This window comes from Cavia porcellus, unplaced genomic scaffold (genome assembly GCF_034190915.1).
Source record: "Cavia porcellus strain 051 isolate PalLab524CR breed Dunkin Hartley unplaced genomic scaffold, mCavPor4.1 scaffold_14, whole genome shotgun sequence".
In the NCBI taxonomy this organism is placed as follows: domain Eukaryota; kingdom Metazoa; phylum Chordata; class Mammalia; order Rodentia; family Caviidae; genus Cavia; species Cavia porcellus.
In genome coordinates this window covers 44919975-44943815 of record NW_026947497.1, presented here as the reverse complement: position 1 = coordinate 44943815, position 23841 = coordinate 44919975, and the positions used below count along the sequence as shown (strand labels likewise).

The 23841-nt window shown below is 39.3% G+C and overlaps 1 protein-coding gene across 4 annotated transcripts in view; it reads right to left on the bottom strand.

Moving 5' to 3' along the window:
* Positions 1-23841, bottom strand: part of Fhip1a (FHF complex subunit HOOK interacting protein 1A) — a 264660-nt gene that overhangs the window by 96047 nt on the left and 144772 nt on the right. Inside the window, exon 3 of one of the 4 annotated variants that reach the window (XM_013160161.3) lies at positions 14115-14316. The exons of the other annotated variants lie outside the window; for them this stretch is intronic. The gene's annotated coding sequence lies outside the window, so the exon portion shown is untranslated. The remainder of the gene's footprint in view (positions 1-14114; positions 14317-23841) is intronic. 4 annotated transcript variants of the gene reach the window in all.

Genomic DNA, 23841 nt, shown 5'->3' with positions numbered 1-23841 from the left:
TGCCACAAACGAGTGATGGCTTGTTCTGGACCACTAGCTTATTTCTTACCTGAATCAGTCATGGGGAACGTATTTTCTAACTCCAAAAGACGCCTTTACAATGCCTAATTTCCAATTTATATACTCTAAAAATTAAAAGTACCATAAAAACTAAACAATTAACTTTTTACTGCCAGGAGGTCTGGCCAACCTACCCACTTATTGGCAAGCACTGGCCCAAGGAAGGAACATTTGACTCCTGCATTCTCAGGAATTTGTATGATTTCTATCAGACTGGCAACAAGTTATTAGAACTCCCTTATATTCAGGCCTTTCTTATTCTGAGAACACGCCCATCTCTCATTAAGTGTTGTGCTCCCACTCAGATACTTTTAGCTAACTCTACTGCGCTGCAAACTTTTCTGTCCTGCCCTCCAGTCTTTTCCCGGCCGCCACCTGCCTACCCCCAAACTCGTTCCCTGCCGTTACCTCCCGCTGAACTGCTCTCCCCTCCACCTATGCCTGATTCTCTCAGCAGTCGGTCCCAATGCGTCACAGTTACCTCCCGCTGTGCGATCATCTCCCCCTCCGTCTCCCAGGACCCATAACTCTCCCAGCAACTCTAATCCCTCTGTTAGTGCTTCCTCAAAGTCTCTGATTTCTTGTTCTCCTGAGTATTCTCTATCCCCTACAGCATTCCCACTGCCTGTCCACCATACTAGGTCTTGGTCACTATGTCCTTCCAGCAGGCTGCGTGATTGTTCCAGCTTGCACCGGAAACACTCGCCATGTTGCAACCCTCTGCCACATGGCATGGCGCCGCCATGTTCAAGAGGGTCACATGGTGACAGGGCGCCGCCATGTTCCCAGGACCCTCACTGTCAACAGGCGCCCCCTCGTGGCTCTTCTTGTGAACTGCAACAGCCACCCTGTTACAGTGCACATGACGCTTCATTGTGCTGTGGACAACAATCCTCTTGCTGCAAGGCACTCAGTGAAACGCCATCTGCCTGTGTTTCCCAGAATGACCGGCAGCAGCTCTGTAGCCACTCTTCAGATAATTCCTCACACGCGTCTACCAGGCGGATGGCTGTTCAGTGGCCCTCTACTCCTCATTCTTCTCCTCAAGCTCTGCTACCACTTCGGGAGCAAGCTGGTCCCAAGGGACTTGTTAACATCCATGTGCCTTTTTCCCTTTCTGATCTACCTCAGATTACCCATAAAGTAGGTAGCTTCTCTGTTGACCCACAGAATTATATCAGGCAATTTGAATTTATTACTAATTGTTATGATTTACATTTTAAGGACATTTATGTGATTCTAAATACCACTCTCAGCTCACAAGAACAGAATCAGCTGTGGCAAGCAGCTCAAAAAGAAGCTGATCACAGACATAAAGTAAACACTGCTGATAATGACCCTGGGCCTATAGCTGTGCCAGAGCAGGACAAGCATACTAACTATAACAAACTTTTAAAACAGGTCCAGGAGGCTAATAAAAATCCAGCTGTGTTCCTAAATTGGCTTTCTAATCCTCGTGCCCCACGAGCAGTTCCAGCTTCGTGTGCTGCATTGGGCCGCCTCCCAGCCCCTCCCCCATGTGCCGTCCCAGCCCCTCCCTCCCCCGTGCACCATCATCACTGTCACCTTACACATTTCCGGGGGCAGTCCCAGCCTGCCCCTACACGCTACGTCCCGGCGCTTGCCCCACCCCCACGCTGGGCGTGCTCTGCCAGCGTGCCACGAAATAGCGGTTCAGTGGCTCCACTCAGGCATGCTTTTTTTACAATTGGGCTCCGCTCAAGAGATGCTTTTTTTTTATCACAATTCTCAAACCATTTAATCAAAGTTACTGGCCACCTGATAATTTTACCAGCCTTGTTTATCAATCAAAGCCTTCACCAATCTCCTGTTTAACAACTAAGGTTATAAATTCCTTTTTGCTGGGAACCACTAGCCCTATTTCAAGACAACAGTTTTCTTCAAAGTTCTATTTTATTTGTCTTGGTTCATACTACTGCAAATAACTTAAAAAGTAAATGTGTTCAAAATTTGACAGTATTAGATCAGTTTTGATAGATTTATTCTTAAGATTGCTAAACCTTTACTGCAAAATATTTCCATTAAAGCCTTTTTAGACAGACTAAAGTCTTTTTTGTTAATTCCACACAACACCCTAAAAGCGATATGCCATCGAGATAAAGCCTGCTCTTTAATCTAAAATGCCAATATTAAATTCCTGCATACTTACTTAATTCTACTGTAGTCCAAATCCCAAACAAAAAGGCAAAACTTGACCTTCAAACCTTAGAGAGATCTTAACAAGGTTTTTCATATTTTTAACACTTGTGACACTTGCAGCTCTAAGGCAGGTAAACCTACAGAAGGTGGAGCTGCCTGGCCCCCCCATGGACCACGCTCAAATGCAGCAGGAAACATTGGACAACAAAGTGCCCCATCCTGGTGTTCTTTGAGACCTTATTCCAGGGCTGCTGCACTCTCCTAGCCTCCAGAATGTGGGTAAGCCATCCTAACTTCTAGCCCTCACAGGAAATGTCAACACTGCCAGATTCATCGCCGACAAAAATTGCTGCTGAAGACTGAGGGGGTTCAGGGCAGCAACAGCCCCCTTTAAGGTGTCTCAGAGTCCAAGTTGCACTAAACTCTCAGGTAAGACATTCTCTATATTTGTGGACATAGAGGCCATATGTATAGAAGTCTTCCTGAGTTTTCAGGCTGCTGTATTAAGCCCTCAATCTCTATGACGGGGTATTGATGGTCAACCTATGTCATTTATAAACAGGGCCTATTTCGTGCAGGTCCCAGTCCTAAATCTTAAAATGCTTTCACTCCCTTGTGTTTATACAACCTCACTTAGACACACTGAGGCCTCAACAGCTTCCACCTGTTGTCGCTGGTGGACCTCTCCTCAGTGATATAAGACCACCCCTTCCTTTCTTATTCACCAATTTATCAGACAACCCTGGTCAAGACTGACAGATACATTTTGTCTTCTCACTTTGTTTATACTTTTTCAGGATACATAAAAGCCTTTCCCACAACCAGGTAAACTGATACAACCAGGTTACAGCGACCCATACCTACCTGATATTCTCGGCTACCCCTACAGCGGTCAAAATTGCTGGACCCCCCTCCTGGTTTCACATCACTCAGGCTAAGAGGTGCCCTCCCAGCCCTAAATCTGATCATTCTGAATGGTCATCTCATCTTCTGTCGCCTACCCGTCTCCGTCTCACAAAGGCCTCGCAGCCACAGTTAATAGGCTAAGTCATGTTTTGTTATCCACTTTGGTTCCTAATTTCTTACATTCTATTAATGATCATTTTTACAGCAGGACTCTTGACATTCTTTCCTAAAGACTCCCACATCATGTGTAAGATAATCTTCATAATGTTCTATATGATAACAGTTGCAGTTCTTTCTACCCTCAGCTGTCTGGTTAAACGTGACATCCCTGAAAGCCTAAGCCCTTACCTTCCCTATACTGGTACAGCCACTGCCTTCCCTGCTTCCCCTATTTTTTCTAGCTCAACTCCTGGACTGGAGACAAGTTTTATACACCTACCATCTTAACTTTTATGCTTTCACTTGGGGGAGTAATCACCTCTCATAACATCATTTCTCCTAACCCCCACATTTAATTTTCAGAATTCTGCCTTACTGTGGAACATGTCTAAATCAAAAGCACCTTTCCCTCTACCTCACCTAGGTCCTTAAATATGACAGTGCCATGTCTCCTCATAACATCTTGTCTGTTTGTTTTTCCAGTCTAACATACGTACATTCACCAGTGAAGTTGTCCTGGCCAAAATCCCCGGCACCAGCGTCTACCTGGGCATCAACCTTCATCCCGTCGACTCCCTGAGGCTCCAGTACAGTGCCCTCTGCCAGCAGGAAGTAGTTAAAGAGAGAAATCTTTGCCCCTTTTCATAATAATAATCATAAGACAGGATATGAAAGGGTTTTGGCCCAGACAGGACACTGTAGCCAGGAAAGCCTCAACTGGAAGCAGGAAGCCCCTATCTCCCCTGCCCCTAGGAAGTTACCTGTGACGCCATCTTCTCGCCCCTGGAAATTTACATATGGTGCCAAACCTAGGGCCAATGGGCTACCTGTGCATCCCTAATGCCAGCCTTAGGTTCCACCCCAAACCGAGGCTATTTACATACCCCCATGCCACGTGTCCGCCAGAGAGATCACCAGATGCCAGTGGTGGGGGTGCTGGTCATCTCTCTCTGTGTTCTCAGAATAAAGGCCACTTTTTATTTTATACTTCTCATCTTTTGGAAATATTTTTCATCTTTTGGAAATAATCCTAGCATTAAGCATGCTTGGTAATTTTGTGGCTCTAAACTATGTTCAGAAACTTTTTCTGAAAAATAACAGAATTCTAAATAATTCTGACAAACCAGAGACAAAAATTATCCACACACAAAAAAAGTACTTATTAGGTATAAGTACAAGTGCACTTACCAATGAAAAATTAATTATATGGGTAACATATGATGAAATTCTGACTACAACGGAGGCAGTAGGGAGAGAAGATACCAAGGTCAAAGACTGCACACTGACTACAGTCCAGCTGTGTGGTGCTTTCTGACAAAAGCAAGAAGACAGGGGTGTTATCACTCCAGTCTGATCAACTGACAAGAGAACTGGATCGAGTCCACTTGATTATTTCTTTTAGTCTGTAGACTGGAGAGAATTTGGAAAAAAGCAAACAGAAACTTAGGGTATGATTCAAGTTAGACATAGAGCTTAAATTCTTGGTGGAAAGTAGGATTAAATGCTGGAAAATGAGCATCCACAATGAATACTTGCAAGGAGAAGACTATTCAAAATTAAAGGAACTTTAGAAATTTTTTTAAGACATAATAGAAGTTTGCAAAAAAGATAATTTTGAGGAAAGAAATATTTTTAAGTAAAATGGAAGAAGATTAAGGTAATTAGAAAGGAAGGCCTATCACAAGACCTAACAAATCCTGTCCTTGAGTGAAACAGATCATGTACATCTTTTATGATTGCACTTCATTACTGAAACTGGTAAAATCTTGAACCTACATATCCCAATAAAACAAAAAGCATTTGTTTTCAACAGACACTATCAACCACAGTCATGGCTCTTTGCCACTGGGAGGCATGTTTTATTGGGTCCATCTGGCACTTTAAAACTCAGAAAGTCAAAATATAAATATGGAGCAAAATAAAACGCAAATAACAGCAAACAGGGACCTAGATCTCTTGTAAAAGGAAACATGACCAAGAGATGGAGGGACGGGAAGGAGAAGAAGGGAAGGAGATGAAAAAATAAGAGTGAACTCTTCAAGAGGAATATAATCAGTACTGTATATACTGAAAACATATAAAAATAAAAATTTTTTAGAAAACCTAGGAGTGGTCACCCAGAAGGTATACATTCTACATGCCACAGTCTCCACACCCATCCAGACTCACTGCCAGCTCTGTACCTCACTGAGGTCACCTATCTAGCACCTATCAACACTTAAGTCCATAGCCCTGTTTTAATTAGTGAGAGAGAAAACAGGATTTTTAATCAATGTCCTCACTGTCCTCAAACCTATATTTACACAAAAGGCCAATGTCTTTATTCATGCTAGTAATGATAACAATAAGGAAAATCAAAGTGCTTCTGTTCATCCCAGAGGCTGAAAAACTGTAAAACTTTTTGAGATTCCTTTCTGCTCTAGGAGTCTAAGACTATTCTTCAAGGTAGGAAAGGCATGCCAATTGCCTTTAAATCAAAATCAGAAAAAGGCTGCCTTCTAACATCCTCTCAGTTCTCAAAGAGAACTTGCATGCAATCTTTTCAGAGATGCAAGATTGCAGTTGAGACAAAATGAACAGCTTAGCTAATGTCATGGGCTTACAAATTCTTTTGAAGCAAACAAATATTCAGCCTCTGGATTCCCATTCCAATGCTTTTTCTAGGAAATGATGTTCTTCTTTCTGTTAGTTACAATATATCCATGGCATGGTTCCCTGAAGGATGCAGTATCTTTTCTACAAAAAAAAAATACATCTCACTTAGTTTATGTTTATCCAGTCATACTTTTGAGACAGATGCCTGGAAAATCAAAATATGTCATGAATACAGAAACTAAAGCATAAAAAAATTAGGAGAGAGAATTGGATTAAGTCAAACAAACTAAGTTTGGAAAGGTAAAGACTATCACAGAAGATCCTACCAATGTAACTACTACATAACACACCCAGACAAAAAGAGCCAGATGCTTCCATCTCTCTCCTTTATCCCGACATTACAGTATTAAAAGTTGTGGCATGTCCCCAGGGCAGCATAAAAAAGAAAGAGATAGCTCCATACTCCTAACCTAAGAGATGCATCAGGATGTATATTTCCTTAAGCACCAAGTGCATTTTCTGGTTACCAGTCTTCATGTGTTTCTCCAATTTTTGTAGCCATTTCAAGTACTTTACTGGATTCTCAGATCAAAGCTAAAAGAACCAAGTGAGTAAGAGGACAAAACTAGGTAAAAGGCTGGCAGTAAACTGGCATGGTAGTGTTCACCTGTAAACCCAGCACTTCGGAGATTGAGCCCAGAATGGGATACAAGAGTAGTTCAAAGACACCCTGGACTTACAGTAAGAGCCTCCATATTAAAAAAAAAATTTTTTTTTTGGTACCAGGAATCAAACTCACAACCTTGCACTTGCCAGGCAGGCACTTCTGTCACTGAGCTAAACCCCTGCCCCCCCAAAAAAAATTTAAAACAAATGAAACAAGTTGGAAGCAGGTAAAGGAGGCTGTGAGAACTAGAATGTGGCACTGTTAGACACTTCCCACTGCCTGCCCTCTGCTCTTTTCGGTCCAAGGGATGTGGTGCTAAAACGTCTGGAGTGAAACCACCACTCCTGCTGTACATTCAGCCTATCTGTCCCCTAAATCTGCATATTCCCAGTAAGTCAAATGTCATGTCCGACACAGAAAGATACAGACAGAGAGACTGACAGAAATATGTGTAAAGACCATTAGATCTTAAGAAATGATATTTTTCTCTCTTCAAACAAAACACCAATATCAAAAAATAGCCAAAGGGTTCTATCGACAATAATAACCACACGACTTTGTATGGCAGTTATTAAGTCTTCTGGTTGAGGGAGAAGGGGCAGGGAAGAAATGGTCTATCAAAACACAGATGTAACAATCTGATATATCAACATCAATTCTACATTTGCAAAGACAGACCTGCCTATATTATTTCCAGAAACATTACTGAGTGGATGCATTTTTATCTCATTGGTATTATATCAGAAATATTTTCTTTCCACCAACTGGGAAGAAAAATTTTATTAAATACCATTAGATACAGGAATAACTGGCATAAGAATCATATACATTTCATTTGCCTTTTAAAGATTCACATACATCTTTTATTTTGTTATCAAGAATAAAAGCTCTCATATTAGTCTAAATCATACCTCTTTCCAAAGTAAAAATGTTTCAACTGCATTCCTGTCTATTTTAGACTCTTTGAAAAGCTGTAACACTTAAGAAAGGCATAAATGTATTAAGTCACTTTATTCCTGCACTACTACTATCAACTGTACTTTAATATGCCCTTGTCTTACTAGCAAACTGAATTTAAATTATAAACATTATGGTATTTGCTTACGAAGAGTCTCATACTATGCACTTTTCTTTTTAACTGTACAATATTCTGTAATGATAAATTATTTTTAAAAATTAAACATGTAAGGAAAAGAAATGGGATGGAAAAACAGAGCCTACAGAACTTTTTTTTTCTCTTTTTGTGATACTAGGAATTAAATCCAGAGTCTTCACACCAAGCTACATCACCAGCCCATTTTTATTTTTTACTTTGAGGTAGAGTTTCACCACATTGCTAAGTTACCCACAGAGGGCTCAAACTTATAATCCTCCTGCCTCAGCCTCCCAAAATACTGCAGTTACATGTGCACACCACTACATCTGGCTCCAAGGGAAGATATTATAAAGGAAAAACTATATTTGCAGACCTACTGGGAAAAAATCAATGAACGTGGAAAATTTGGGGTGAGGTTTGTTTGTTTGTTTGTTTTAATGGTACTGAGATTGAACCAGGGCCTTGTGCATTGCCCTGTGCATGCTAGGCAAGCACTCTACCACTGACTGAGCCTTACCTCCCCAAGCCTTAAGAATTTGAATATGCTGTATAAGAAAAAGGATTTGATGAAGCAAAATGAGAAGCGTGAGGTCAAGAATACAGGTAAGGGCTGGTGTGTAGTTCAGTGGTAGACTGCCTTTCTAGCATGAGCAAAGTCCTGAGTTTGGCTCCCAGTACCGGGGGAAAGCAGTTTGCACAAGGCAAGAGATAAGTAGGAAAGTCTTAGCGATGAAGACAAGCAAGTAAAGGTGAATCTTTTAATTAGGGAGTTACCAAGTCAGAAGTCGAACCAAAACTCCATGAAAAGACAGGACAGGCTTTCTTCCCACCTTTTCTTCTTCAGCCCTTGTAACAGTTCTTTTGGTGGTTTGTGGAAATGATAGAGAATTCACGCAGATTTTAAAAAGGGAACAAAGGACAAGGACTAACACCTTTTAGCCCAGTTCTCCAAGTCTTAAAATCTAAAATTTAAAGTCCCAACTTGGGAACTCAGGTCTGAGCTAGGAGACAGAATCTGGGGCCCTGATTCTAGTTCAATTTTAAGGATCAAGGAGATTTTAAGCAAAAAACAGAGCTCGCCATTGGGAATCCACTAGGTAAATAGTTAGAGCTAAATTATTATCTCTTAGGTCTCTTCCGCTCCAGTCATTATTTTATGTACTTATTTTAACTTTACACTAATTGAGAAGGGATAGTTAAACAATCAAAGAGGAGGAATGGCCTTTACACAAAACAACTAAGACTTCTACTTGTAATGGAATTGTGTCTATATTCTTTTTACTGTCAAGCTCATTTTCTTAAGTAACCCACAGCACAGAAATCAACAACTCAAATATAATTCTTAGCACAGCTCAATTTGTTTCATTTTTATTTTCTGAGCAGTTGTCACTACAAAGACTCATTGTTTTAAAGTGCACTGTTGGAATACCCTGAATTGTCTACTACTAAATATATAAAAAAGTCTATTACTGTAAAAATACTTATCACGTAAACTCCAGCTAAGGGTGAAAACACTTCAATATTGGAAAACCTGAAGAGAGATGGACCTGTGCCCTCAATTATAACTAACAGCAAGGCTGGGGGTTCACTTTGGGTCAAACTACCTCAGAAAACCTCTTCTCTGTGCCTAATAAAACCTTATTAAGCCTACATCCCCCCTGTGCTCTAATCCTCTGGCCGTTTCCTTTTCTGTATCTTTGTCATATCTCACATGCCAATTCTGGGCTGGTGAAATAAAGCAAGCATCTGATGGACCCTGATTCCCTGGACCTGGTCCTGTGCCTCCCTCCACTTACAGTCTGGTTTTGGCCCATTCACTGCCAACATTTCAGGAAAGCACCGTCTTCTTCGGTTCTTTTTTTTTTTTTTTTTTTTTAACACTTCCAACAATTTAAGAGACTTTTTTTTTATCGGTACGGGGCATGGAAGTCATGACCACACGCGTGCAAAGCAGGCACTTATGCTGCTGAGCTAAATCCCTAGTCCCAACAAATCCAACAATTTAATAGCAGGGAAAACCAATACAAATATAAGACAGAATAAACAGAGTGGGAACAAAGAGCGTTCTCTTAGACGCACTTTTCAAGAGTTTCAAGCTTTGACAAATGCATGCTTCAAAAACAGTAACAAGATTACAGAAGAGTGTTAATAATGCTAGAAAAATCCATCTTATACCATAATTTCACAAGAAAAGACTGTCAACCAGATCACACTCAAGCCCCATACAACCGAATGATAAGCAAAAGAAATGGAGGAAGGAAAAATGAAATTAATACTCAAATTCCTTTGACTGAAAATTGCTTTTGGACTTTATTTTTAATGGTATTTAAGAAACTAGGTATATCGACTGCTGTGTCCTCTAAAAAGTTTAAAAACTATTCAAAGTTCCTTCATGACAAAGCCATTTAGAGTCCCCAAAGGCTAACAACCAGTTCCAATTCTAAAGATACTTTCAAGAGACAGTTGTGATTTTTGTGGCTTCTATATCAAAAATTCTGTTACAGAGGTAAAGGAAGTTGTCTAATTATGTTTACAACTTAAAAAAAAAAAGGTACTTCTTGGTGTACTGACACACGAAGGCCACCAGGATACATAGGAACAGCAAATGCAGAATGCCACCATTCGTGTAGGGCATTACTGCATTCGCCTGTAAATGCTCTGACAGTCTCCATAACGACACACAGCAACTTCAAGATGGTTGCCTACACACTGCAGTACGTGCTGGCTGGGGACAGGTGAGGAGGGAGACTTACCTTTCACGGCACACTTTTTTATTTTTTAAATTTTGTACCATGTTTATATACTTAGAAAAACATAATTTTTAATTTAACAAAAGTAAAAAAAAAAAGAGATCATCCTAAACAAAAGGAAAAGTCCTTAAGTCTAACTTAAGAACAGCAATTCAATATCCTAGAAATCTCTTCTTAGGTTCAATATGACAGTGAAAAGCCTGCACAGTGAATATAGTCTGAAGGACGTAGGTGCAGCTGAGTGTGAGGTGCCGTCTGCCTCAATCACAATGACTACAAGATGCCCGAATGAAAAGCCAATTATAATCATTCCTTGGTGCACTTGGGGGACTGGTTCCAGGGTCCATGCAGACACCAAAAATCTCCACATGCTCAAGTCCTATCTTCCCATTTAGATCATGTCTAGATTACTTATAATACCTACTACAATGTAAATGCTATGTAAATAGTGGTTAAACTGTGTTGTTTAGGACTGAAGCCAAGAAAAAAGTCTGCACACATTCAGCAGACATCCAATTCTTTTTTCCTCAACATTTTTTCCCTATGCTTGGTAGAATCTGTGGATGTGAGGCCAGCAGATACCCAGGGCTGGCTGTACATCTGCCGTTAGATAAGTTGCTAACTCCCAATGGAATAAATATGGATGAAAATGACGTGTTAGGAAAGTGCAGAGAATTCAGAAGTGATAGTCTTGTTTTTAAGAAGTACTGCTTATAACTATTATTTTAATAACACTTATGAATCAAAGTTATGCAATATACCTTCAGCCTATGAAGCTCACCATGCCAAGAATTTATAAAGTTAGAGTTTTGCCAAACTTTATGTGGGACTACATCAGTGAGTTTCCAAATTCAGGAGCTTGATATTCTCCAAGACCATTTCTAGTGGTTAGCCAAGGTTCTTAACTTTTTTTCAAAGTCCTCTTTTTAAGAAAAAGCAAAATAGTCAAAGCATATGTAGCTCACTACAAAAGCTTTTTCATGTCCAAAAAGCGTCCTGCACCGCAAATTACTATAGTTATACCTGAGTGGCTTCCCCACTATTTGCAGCTCCCTTAATTTGACTTTTCTTATAGAATGTTTTGTTCAGTATAAACTTGTATAAAACTCTTTCAGATTAAGATTTTCTTTGAAAACCAAAGATTATGCACCTATAAATATGCTCCTTAAAATTCTCCTTTTAAAAGTATTTCACTTGTTAACAGCAGATCTGGCTGCTTTGAAACCTTCTTTTGTCACAGGCACTGTTTTGTGGAACTATGAAACAGAATTTGACAAGAGAGTGGCTACTCCTGAACAGAGCACACTGGACCCGAAAATACTACTCATTAGGTACAGCCTTTTCCAAGGTCCTACAGTAGAAAAAGCCCTGTGTAACTGGCTATTATAGCAAACAGTGATAGAGGCTCTCATTTCTGCTTGGCGATCTAGGATTTCAGCTTCCTACCCTGATCATCCAAGAAATAACAGTAAAAGGGAAATCATTTACACCACAAGCAACTGCTCTGCCACAGAAGGAAAGGCTTATTAAGTGGATAGTGGTCACCTCAAACCAGCAAGCAGACCTTCAAAGAGGCTGCTTTTGTGTGGAGGAAAGTTTCAGTTTATCTACAAGCCTCTAGAAGCAACTGAGAAGATCACAAGTCCTACATTTTGCTTCAATTCACCTGCACTTGTCCTTGGAATGACTAGTGTAGCCTTGAATGGTTTCAAGCTCTCTACAGTTCTTTAGAACTCTTATTACTAAATTAACATGTGTTAATGTCCTTTGTACAAGAGAAAGAAAAAAGGGAAGACGAAAGCAAGAAAAAATTAAAGACAGTGTTTAAAGTTTGCTTCAGATAAAATTCGCATTTGGCACTATCAATAGTTGGTGCTTCAGAGAGAAATAATGAGCAAGAAACAGATAAGGATTCCTGCTTCCCACTCCAAAGCATTCTGCACCTTATAGTTAACTAATTTCTAAAATCAAAGGAGCTATGAAGATGTGGAAGCAAAAGAGAAATCTGAGTACCTTTCCTTTTCTTCTACAAAAATAATTGTATATGCTATAATCTTAACACGTTATATTTATAATAATCCACCTGTGTTCTAGGGAATTACCAAAAATTGATGTCTTGATGCTATTCTTCTAGAGAGGAAGTGCAACTTATCTAAGGGGTTGGGTTCTAACATCAGCATATTATATGGTAAAGCATGAAAATATTCTTTCTTTAGCAAAGCACTTGCTAGAAACCAACATACTTCCCACCAACTTGAACACACAGTTGAGAGTAAAACAAAGCAGCAGGAATTTAGGCCAGGTTGAACAAAAATGATGTGATCTTTAAATGCAAGAATTGCTTTTAGATATACTTATGAGAAGCAGGTGAAAACTGGGACCAAGAAAGGAACTGTGGGTTTGCAGTTCTCAAGAATAAACTCAACAAGACTTGAACACTGTAAATGATTATCTTTCCTTTTTCTTCCTTTCTCCTTTCTAAATCTCTGATTGGGAAAGTGAGTATGCTGGGTTTCAAGGATGTATACAGTGAGTGAAAAGACAACACAATACTAGAGCAGTTCTCAGAATAACTACCCTGGAAGAGTATCACAAAATTATATACCAAAATCTGCACAAAGGTCCAAGTAAGTTGTATTTCTTGCTTCCATATGAAAGAAATCTACACAGGTAAGCCATTTGAGAGACAACTTGAGTGAAATTAAGATCTTTTTTCAGTAAATAAACATGTCTCTGTTTCTAAAATATTTTAAATTATACCCATAAATATAGCATATAAACACTGCCAATTAGAAATTCAGTAATAAACATCATATTTCAGGAATATTTTTCAGAAGTAAGGGAAAGAATAACGTTGGAAAAGAAACCAAATAAATGTAAGCATCTGGGTTTCAGTAACACCTGATCATGTCAATATTCATCTAAAAACTGCTAGGAAAATTAATAACAATAACTTTCAGTTCACTTCTAGATACTTTCTGTGAGACATCTAAAGAGATTTCTGTTTAAAATCTGTTCATGTTTGGTTCTGAGGAAATAAAAAAATACCATAATTAAAGGATCCTTACAATACACTATTATTTACTTAGAACCAGAGACTATTTCACATATTCACACACTGTTTATTGAGAAAATAAAATGATTCTCTCCAAAAAGCTCCCACAACTTTTTCTATTTCTTGTTTTGAGCATCTCAGCCATGGAATAAAAAGGTAAATGGATAATTGTATAGTCCTGGCATTAAACAGTTTAAAAGATTCTATCACAATAACATCTTTAGTTTAACATAATCAGTATTCTATATTTATTGCCTGCACAAAACCATAATTACTCGTTGATTTGATCAAAATTACTCCGTTGACTTGAGCAATTCAGCCAGTCATCCAGTCTTCAGGGTAATTAGTCAAATCAACATCTATCAAAATGACTAATAAGTTTCTGAGTCATGGATTACACTCTCTACAACATCACAGCAAATCACAGATTTAGTTCCAAAACCTTAGTTCATCTTATTTAACCCACAGACTATGCTCCTCATAATTTAATTTACTCGTACACCACTGAGTTTTTCCTCCCTTTCAAGGTAAAAAAGGGAAGTAATAATAAAAACCAATGTAGAAAATTCAATTAAATCAGATAGTCCTTTTTCAAAAATTCGAGGAAGGGTGTGTTTGTTGCTGTGTGAGGGGAGTACTCACGAATAAAGAAAAATGGATTCTTACCAATCAAACTGCTTCTTGATGCCTCAAATTCCATTAAAGGCCACCATTCTGTTGATTTGATGCCAAATGCCTCTAAAGTGTTCTTAGCCAAGAAGAGTGTGTTTTTGAAAGAGCAAGGAAGGCAATACATTTAAAGGCTGGAGAAAATTTTCTTCCATTTACTGGGGTCAGTGAAACATCCATCATACCGAGAAGCAAACACCTTACAGAATAAAAGATCAGAGGAGCTATATAAGTAGAAGATCAAAGAGCCAGTTCCTCTCAGGGAATCAAACAAGTAACTGTCTGAACAAATCCCTCTGTGATTTCTCCCCCAAATCTAGTTTATATGATGGCGGAAGGGGGAAAATCACAAAGAAGAATACGCTGTCTAAAAAATAGTGTTTGAAAAAGTAATTAATTCTACTTTGGCTCACTCACTCTGGAGAAACAATCATTTCAAACTTATTACATAGAATAATCACACAGTATAATGAAGTTTTAAAACAACAAAAATGTTCCAATTAGCTATACACTAACACAACGAGGCATACAAAATTATCATCTATTCCACATAACAACACAGCCAGAAGAATTGATAAAACATTCAGTAAATGCTTGCAAATTGTCAAAAGGAACTGAATGCATTTAACCAGCACCCTCACATCTAACTGCAGCTTCTTAGGCTAAAGGGAAGCACTCTGTCTATCCCTGTCATATGTACACTTCAAAAAACAAGTTGTTATTATAAGTTGAAGGGGGTAAAATTCAAAGCAGAAATATAACATGCCCAGTATAGTTTTAGTAAAAACATTTCTTTAGTAAATTTTAGCAAAAAAAAAAATTAGTAAAAAATTTTAGTAAAAAAATTTCTTTTAGTAAAAAAAAACATTATGATAGCTGGGCATGGTGCTACACACATGTAATCTCAGCTACTTAAAAGGTTGACACAGAAGGATAAGTTCAAGTTCAGCCTGGGAAAATTACTAAGACTATCTCAAAAACATGAAATAAAAGAACTGGTGGTATAGTTCACTGGTAGAGTGCTTGCCTCGTATGCACAAGACCCAGAGTATAATATAATATCCAGTGCCTCCTCCAAAAATGCTGAACTAAGTGCCTACCTTTACCAGTCTACTAATCTCTTTCGTTCATAAACTTCACAGTTGAACTCCATCATCCTGCAACACACAGGTTCTGACATAGCTATTCCAGAACCAGTCTGGCATCTTCCTGATGGCAGGGATCACAATCTTTTACTACTCATGAGTTGATTCAACAGGCATTTAACTCAAGTCCCCAAGATGCACAGGGTGGAACATGTGAATAAACTCCTCAGCTTCACTGTGGGATGGTAACAGCAATGGCCACCAGAAAGAAGGAAGGGCTGGGGATGACAGAGCACTCCTCTGTGCCAGGCCCACACTACGCTGCACATTCACAACCACCGACAAAGGAAGGATCGGCATTGCCATTTTCCAGGTGAAGAAACCAACGCTTAGAGAAAAGTGATGGTGATGTAGCAAAGAAGCAAGAATCAGGAGCACCGGGAAGGCCGGACAGAAAGAGAGGTCAATCTGCAGCCACAATGAGAGGGAAAGGTTAGGGAAGACTTCGCCAAAAACAGTTCCTTCAGCAATACCATGTTTGTATAAGTGTATATCTGAGGATGACACAAGTGAGCAACTCACCTAGGCAAACGAGAATGTACTGGTGAAAATATGATCCCCTACAGCCACCGCAAAAGAAACATCATGTCTGCCTGCTTGCTAAGCCATTAAATCAGAAGAGTACAGCAGAACTTGTACATATTATAAATACAATTTTGGAGAGATTAAAATGTTGAGAATAGGAAAAATTATGGCTCAGAGAAGCTGAAACACTAGCACCTTGGCACTACAATCATCACAAGGTATCACTCAGTCTTGAACACGTGGGGATTTTTAGTAACTACTGATGTGTTCTTTGTTTCTTGGGTTATTTTTTTTCCTTAAGTAGGATCTAACTATATACGTAAAATCCAACTGAGCCAAACATGGTGGCACACGCCTATAATTACAGCATTTGGGAGGGTGAGGCATGACCATCCCAAGTTCAAGTCTATCCTGGGAAACTTAGCACAACACTGTCCCAAGATTTAAAAATTTTAGAAGGGGTAGGAATATAGCCTGATACAAAGGGCCTGGGCTCAATCCCTAGTACAAGAACAAAAAGTTTAACTAGTTAGTAGTAACTTCAATAAATGTTATAAATACAAACAATTATCCTATCAGCAAAAAAAAAATAAAAATAAACATGAACCATTTAACATACCCCAATTCATTACTTTACTCTAGGATAGAGGATAGACCAATAGTGGTAAACTATGGCAAGCATGCTACAGTGGCTGTTTATGTCACTGAAAGCTGTAACAGCCTCACCATCATTAGGATATACTAACATCTACTGAGAGAACTAGTATCCAAAATGTAGATTCAAGCCTTTTTGTGTATTTGCTCTTACATGGCACACACTAATCAACACTATAAGACACAGCTGTATATATTCTATAGCTTATTGTATACAACTTAAGTTACAAGTTAAAATATAACCATACGTGCTTTTCTATAATTATTTATACTACATAAAAATATGAACTACCTTAAATACAAATTCAGTTCTTTAACCATCAATCCTCACGTTAAATTTTCCCTGTGCATCAGTTTCTGGAATTTCACTTATAAAACTTTTTATTGTAAACCATGTTCATCTTCTCCCTGCAGCATGGTCCCAGCCTTTTCCTCAAGCACATTCTTGAGTGTGTGCTTTAAGTACCTATGACTTAGCAAGGTTTGGAACTTAATATGAGAATAAATCACATCATGAACTAATAAATTATATAAAAAGGAGGTTCTATTTTTACAGGGCTACGTACCAAACATTCAACACAAACACACACAAATTTGTTAACAGATTACATCCTGTGTAACTAACAGATTACATCCTGTGTAACTATGGGTCTACCTCAAAAGAATCACAGACCACAGTGATTATATATCTATGACCTTCTTTTCACCTTTCCCTACCCTTTTACTGAATTTCAAAAGTTAACAGTATTGGAATGATGCTAAAATACCCACTCTCCCACACCAACTTCTCACTCCGTAGGACTGATTCACCCACCTAGGATTCACCCAGCTGTGCAGAACACTCCTGGCTGACAGGACTACCTTTGAGAACTACCTTCTAATGAAGAGAGCTACTCTGCTCAAGATTCTGCCTTCCCCTGAGAACAGCCCACACCCATGACTAAGGTGTGTGTGACACCACTCACTCCAACTCACCTCCATTCTGAGGGATCATCCCAGCTCCCTGGAGGGCTGTCAGCCAGGAGAGTCCATCACTGCCCTCTGCTCAGGCCACTCCCTTCTCTCCACCTCAGAGAGCAGCCCCCAACCAACTCCTCCATGCAAATATCCACCTCAGAGTCTGCACACCAGTGTGACAAGCCACACACACCACTCTATCAGTCACCTAAGAAACATATCTAAGGCCATAAAGACACTTAGAGCAGGGAAAGATGACTGTCTTTCCCCACCAACCCACAAAAATTCAGTTCAATACATTCAAGGTTGCTTCAGTATATTCAATCAATGTTTTCTAATATTCAGTCCTTTGTAACTCTGATTACCAGACCCATCTTAAGAATTAATACACAAAGTGGCTCTTTGTATTATATAACATGTAAGCCTCCATGTACTTATATTGCCATTTGAAAAGCATTTATGCTTCATATTAAGCTACTAGGATTTAGTTCATTTTAAAAAAAATACCAGTGACCTGGAAAACAAGATAAATAAACCAGTCGTTTACTTTTTTTTCAACCCCCACCCCAATAAAAAATCCTTTTTCAGGGGCTGGGCTGGACATGTAGCTCAGTGGTAGAGTGCACGCTTAGCATGGACAGGCACTGGGTTTGACCTCCCCAAAATCAAAAACATTTTTAAAATCCAAAGATTCTTTTGAGTATTCTAATCACAAAAGGTGGCAAGGAGGAAGACAGAAAGAGACATTTTTTATTTCTACTTTGTCACATACTTCATCTTCCTTACAAAAGGTATTCTTAAACTATGGTTAACGCTGCATTTTAAGGGAACCATGTTTTCAGAAAACTAGCCCACTGGTTAAAAGTCTCTCCGTATTTCCAAAGCAGTTGTCATTATGGTGCAGTGCAAAGAACCATGAGCCAGAGTTCAGAATTCCTGATTCCAGGGCTGGTGGAGGCACTGACCTGAGGCATCTAGTGATAAGATTCTACCAGATTAACAATTAGAGAACTGGCTGGTCAGGGCGCTCAGACTGAAATAACAGCTGCATGTCTTACTAACCATATGACCACGAGCAGGACATTAAACCTCTCTCATCTGTAAAATAGAGATGATGTCTACCTTGTGGGTTCATGAGAGAAATTAAATGCTGACAGTGTACTTGGTAATGTCTCTTATCTCCTTGCAAGCTATTAGTAATATCAGCTATTTTCCCAACTGTGCCTATTGAAACCTAAGAGCTTTGGGGAAAAGTAGTGCTTTGGATACGTTAAAAATAATGATTAAAACTCTTGTCAATTCATTGCTTTTACCAGATTTATGTCCTGGATTTCCACAGAAGATTTTGTTCCAAACAAAAACAGAAAGTCTAAGAAACTCCAAGGCCATTGGAGAAGATCATCTCACAGCTTTAAACTCAGCTGTCAGGCAGTCCTTGGCTGCAGCTTTCTCTAGGAGCTGACATTTATATGCTGACATAGAGAAGCACGCCATGAGTGTTACAGCCTTTTCTGCTACTTCTCACAACAGAATGTAATAATGGCCCACAGTCCTCAGTAACAACAGGGGACAAGACAGAGCCAATCAACAGCATGCCTGCACAAGAATGTAACACACTATTCTATCCAAGTTTCTAAAAAGGTAATAATCCACTTGAATCAGAACAGCCAACCAAAGAAAGAACTGCCACACAGTTTTCAAAACAAGGCACCAGCTGCATGCACAGAAGGTTGGATCTACTAGAGCTGATTAAGTGGGGATCAAAGGCAATGTATTTTATGATCAGAACCTGAGACCTTGAGTATCTCCTCGCTCAGAAGCTTGTCCACTAGGAGTAACAAACAAAGTCTAGGTTCTGAAAGAGCAGCAGGGCTGGGGAAGGAGCTCGGTGGAAGAGCACTTCTTAGCATGCTTGTAGGCTTAGGTTCTACCCTTGGCACTACAGAAACAAAGAACTTTGACTGTTATCTTCTTTTGAAGTCTGGTAATGTCTCCAACATTCAGATTCTATTGGTTTTGTTCTGTACTGTTTTGTTCAACTTTATTATACCTGATGATATAGGCAATTCTTTTTAAGGTAGCAAGAGGCATTATGGTGACCATTGTTGATTACCTTGTATTCTGTTTTTACATCATGTACTATGTCCACCCCTTGTTTTGACTGCTTTGTTTTGTCACATTTGGTTTTATTCTCTTCCAAAAAAAAAAAAGTAATAAGAACTATGGGAGTAATAAAACCCCAAATGTGTAAATGTTATTGTAAAAAAGAGGGGAAAAGAAAGCACTAAGTGTGTTTAGGTGTGTAAGATAAAATACCATATTACTAAGTTTTTGTTGGATCATTGAAAACAACTGGTTGCAGTCTCACTGTTTGAATGTCCACTTTGTATGCTTTAATTTTGTAACTTGAACAACTATTTCTAAAATGAAAAAATGTAATCTATTAACTAGTGATTTCTTACTGTGTATTTTTTTTTAATTCTGTATTACTTGTAAAAAAAGAACTAGTACAAATAGTTATTGAAATAATGGCTGTGTTATCAAACCTGAATATCTACATGGTCCTCTCTCTTCATCACACTATATATGTATATTAATGATCAAGCCAGGCTATTTCTCCCCACTTTCCCATGACATTTCTAGATCCAACCTTGGATAGGCCTATTTTTCAGTCCTTGGTAATTAAGATTTCTTCTTATTCCTCCAGGGTTGGCTCAAATGTCTCCACAACTAGAAAGCATCCCTAAAACCTGTCTTTTTGTCCACAAGACTTACAAATTCCACATTTGTGCAACATTTACATTTTGTTCATGGCTGTATCTTCAATACTGTGTCCAAAGTTTGTCACATACTAGGCCTTCTGGAAATAGTTAAGTGAACTAATGAATGAATGAACAAATGAATAGATAAAAGGGAGAAAGGGTTGTATCAAAAATTTATCTATCTGTGTTTAAATAATAATATAGTCCCAAAAGATAAATGGAATGAGGGGCTGGGGATTTAGCTCAGTGGCATAAGCACCTGCCTTGCAAGCAGGCAGTCGTGAGTTTGATCCCCGGTACCAATAAAAAGGAAAAAGACAAAAAAAAAAAAAAGAATAATGGGATAATTATTAAAGATAGCTATCTTTCAAAAGTTCCTTTTCACCAGGTGTGGTGGCGCACACCTGTGGTTCATAGTCCAGCAGTTGGGAGGTTGAGGCAGGAGAATCACCATGAGCTCAAGCCTAAACCACACAGCAAGACCTTGTTTCAATCAATCAATCAATCAAAGTCCTTTTCATACCAGGCATGGTAACATAAGCTTGTGATCCCAGCACTGGGGAGACTGAAATATAAAAATTACAAGTTCAAGGCCAGTGTGAGCTACATGGTGAGGCACTGTCTCCAAAAAAAAAAGAAAAGAAAGAGTTCGTTTTCTAAGCTTCTCATTTAAAAACACATTAAATAGTATTAAAGTATTTGCCTTTCTGGCAAAAGTAAGAGGTTTCACAAAAAGGCTTTTTTATTATTTTTGCTGGAAATTTTAATTCATCAAGACAATGAATTGATAACCTCTTTCTTCTCAGTTAACCACAGGTGATAGACGTAGGTTATTCTGAGACTAAGAAGAGTAAAGAAATACTCTGCCTTGGTAATTTTAGTCAATCCTATTGGGAGTAAGGCAACATGTGCATACAGCCTTGAAAATACTAACCTTTTATACCTTAATCATTTCAATATCAAGAAAATTGAACTACCAAAAGGCATTGCATTTGCTTTTCATCCCATATTACTGATAAATAAAAACATTAATCCATGCTATGCAGACCTTCTAAGAAGCCAGTGCTCTTTAGGGAAACACAAAGCACAGTAAGGTCTGTGCGGACTTCCACACGCAGAACCTGTAGACTAAGGCTGCAGCAAGTGGATGGCTCAGAGAACTGGCTCCAGGGACAAGACTAAGTCAGGCTGAGCCATTTCCGTGGACTAGCCTGCAACCACGCCTTGTCTCAACACCACGGGAGAGGAGGAAAAGTCCACACAGCCAAACTGCCAAGCCAAACTGCCACTCAAATTCATGATGCAAACAAACAAAAAAAAAATATGTTAGCAAAAGACTTTAAACGACCTCACAGAACCTGAGGTCTGTGTCTCTAGAATCTTTGAGGGCCAGGCTTTATTTCAGGGTTCCTCTTCACACTCCTCCCCTGGGATCCGAGTTAGCACTGGCACTTGGGAAGCTCTAAGCAAAAAGGAGGATTTTCCCACTGTTTTTTAATGGTTTATACAGATTAATGGGTTTCATTATAGCAGCTTTGTACTCACACCTAACACACTGTGATCATTTTCATCCTTGTTCCTCCCTCCCCCTAGCTTCAATGTGCATTAGTATGTTTCATTTAACTGTTTGATTAGTCTATCAAAATCCCTTTACTCATGCCCTGAAGAGTTGGAAACATAGATTATTCTGTTCTGTGGTGGTAAACTGTACCTCCAACGTTAGCCAGCTGCATTTCACTACAAATGAGCCAGATGGAGGTATGTAGATAAAGGTAAACAAGGAACAGTATGACAGTGAAAAATCAGTAAGTTTGAAAACTGGAAACCTAATACTCATTCTACTTTAAGCCAGCTATGTGCACTTCTACAAGTTACTGAACCTTACTTTGTCTTCAAAACACAGTTATAATAAGTGATTTTTACAATCTCCTCTAATTTTTAGGTCTTAGAATTCTATGGAGTACATCACATCACTGCTGAAAATCAATCAGATGAGCACTCATGAAGTAATATGTCTTCTTATTGTAGCATACTTTAGACTCAATGTAACTGGACCTCTGCCTTGTGTTATCTATTTCATTAGCAAAGCTGTAACAAAATTTTAATAGTAAACAAGTGCCATGTCTTAAATGCCAATATTAAGCTCCTAAATACTTACTTAATTCTACAGATAACTTTTACTATAGTCCAGATCTCAAACCACAAGGCAAAACTTGACCTTCAAGCTCCACAGAGACCTTGATATGGTTGTTCATATTTTAAATAACACTTACAGTTCTGAGACAGACAAATCTACACAAGGTAAAGCTACCTGCCCCCCCCCCACCATGGGCCACACTCAAATTCATCAGAAGATATCAGACAAAATCCCCCATCCTGGCATTCTTCGAGACCTTACTCCAGGGCTGTTTAGGCTATCCTGGCCACCAGAGAGTGGCCGGGCCATCCTACCTTGTAGCCCTCACAGGTCACTGCCAAAAGACCTTATTCCAGGGCTGTTGGGCTATCCTGGCCACCAAAGAGTGGCCTGGCCATCCTAACTGGTAACCCTCACAGGTCACAGGGGCCAACCGCCTTAGTGGATATCTGTCTCAGAATCCAAATCACATTAAAACTCTCAAGGTAAGACATTCTCTAGATTCGTGGACATAAGAGGCCACATATACAGAGTTCTTACTGAGTTTTTAGGCTAATAAATCCTCAATGTCTCATCGAGTATTAAAGGTCAACCTATGCCAGTTACAAACAGGGCCTATTTTGTGCAGGTCCCAGTCCTAAATCTTAAAATGCTTTTATTCCCTTTTAAACTGCCATCCTGGTTTCACATCACTCAGGCCCTAGATCTAACCATCCTTTTGGTACTCATCTCTGCCTTATGACTCACAGGTTGTCATGTTTTGTTATCCACTTTGGTTCTTAATTTCTTACATTCTATTAATGATCATTTCTATAGCAGGTCTCTCTAACAGGGTTGCCTACAGACTCCAACGTCATATATACCAGAGACAAGCCTTACCTACCTACCTTTTAACTTTTATGCTTTCATATGGGGGAGTAAACACCTCTCATAACTTCACTCCTCCTAATCCCACGTTTAATTTTTCAGAATTCTGCCTTGCCATAAAAATGTTTCTACCTCAACATCATCCTGATAGAATAACAGGTCTAAATCAAAGACATCTTTCCCTCTACCTCACTTGGGTCCATAAATATGACAGTGCCATGTCTCCTTATAACATCTTGTCTCTTTGTTTTTTTTTCAGTCTAATATACGTGCATTCCCCAGTGAAGTTGTGCTGGCTAAAACTCCTGGCACCAGCTTCTACCTAGACATCAACCGTCATCCCGTCGACTCCCCTAGACCCCAATACAGTGCCCTCAGCCAGCAGAAAGTAGTTACAGAGAGGAATCTTCGCCCCTTTTCCTAATAATCATAAGACGGAATATGAAAGGGTTGCTGGCCCAGACCGGACACTTTAGCCAGGAAAAGCCTCAGCCGGAATTAGGGAGCTCTTGCCTCCCCTGCCCCTAGAGATTTACCTGTAACCCTATACCCCCACCCTTACAAACCTACCTCTGGCGCCAAACTAAGACCAATGGGATACCTGTGCATCCCTAATACCCCCTAGGTTCCATCCCAGGCCAAGGCTACTTATGTGCCTCACTCCACGTGTTCCAGAG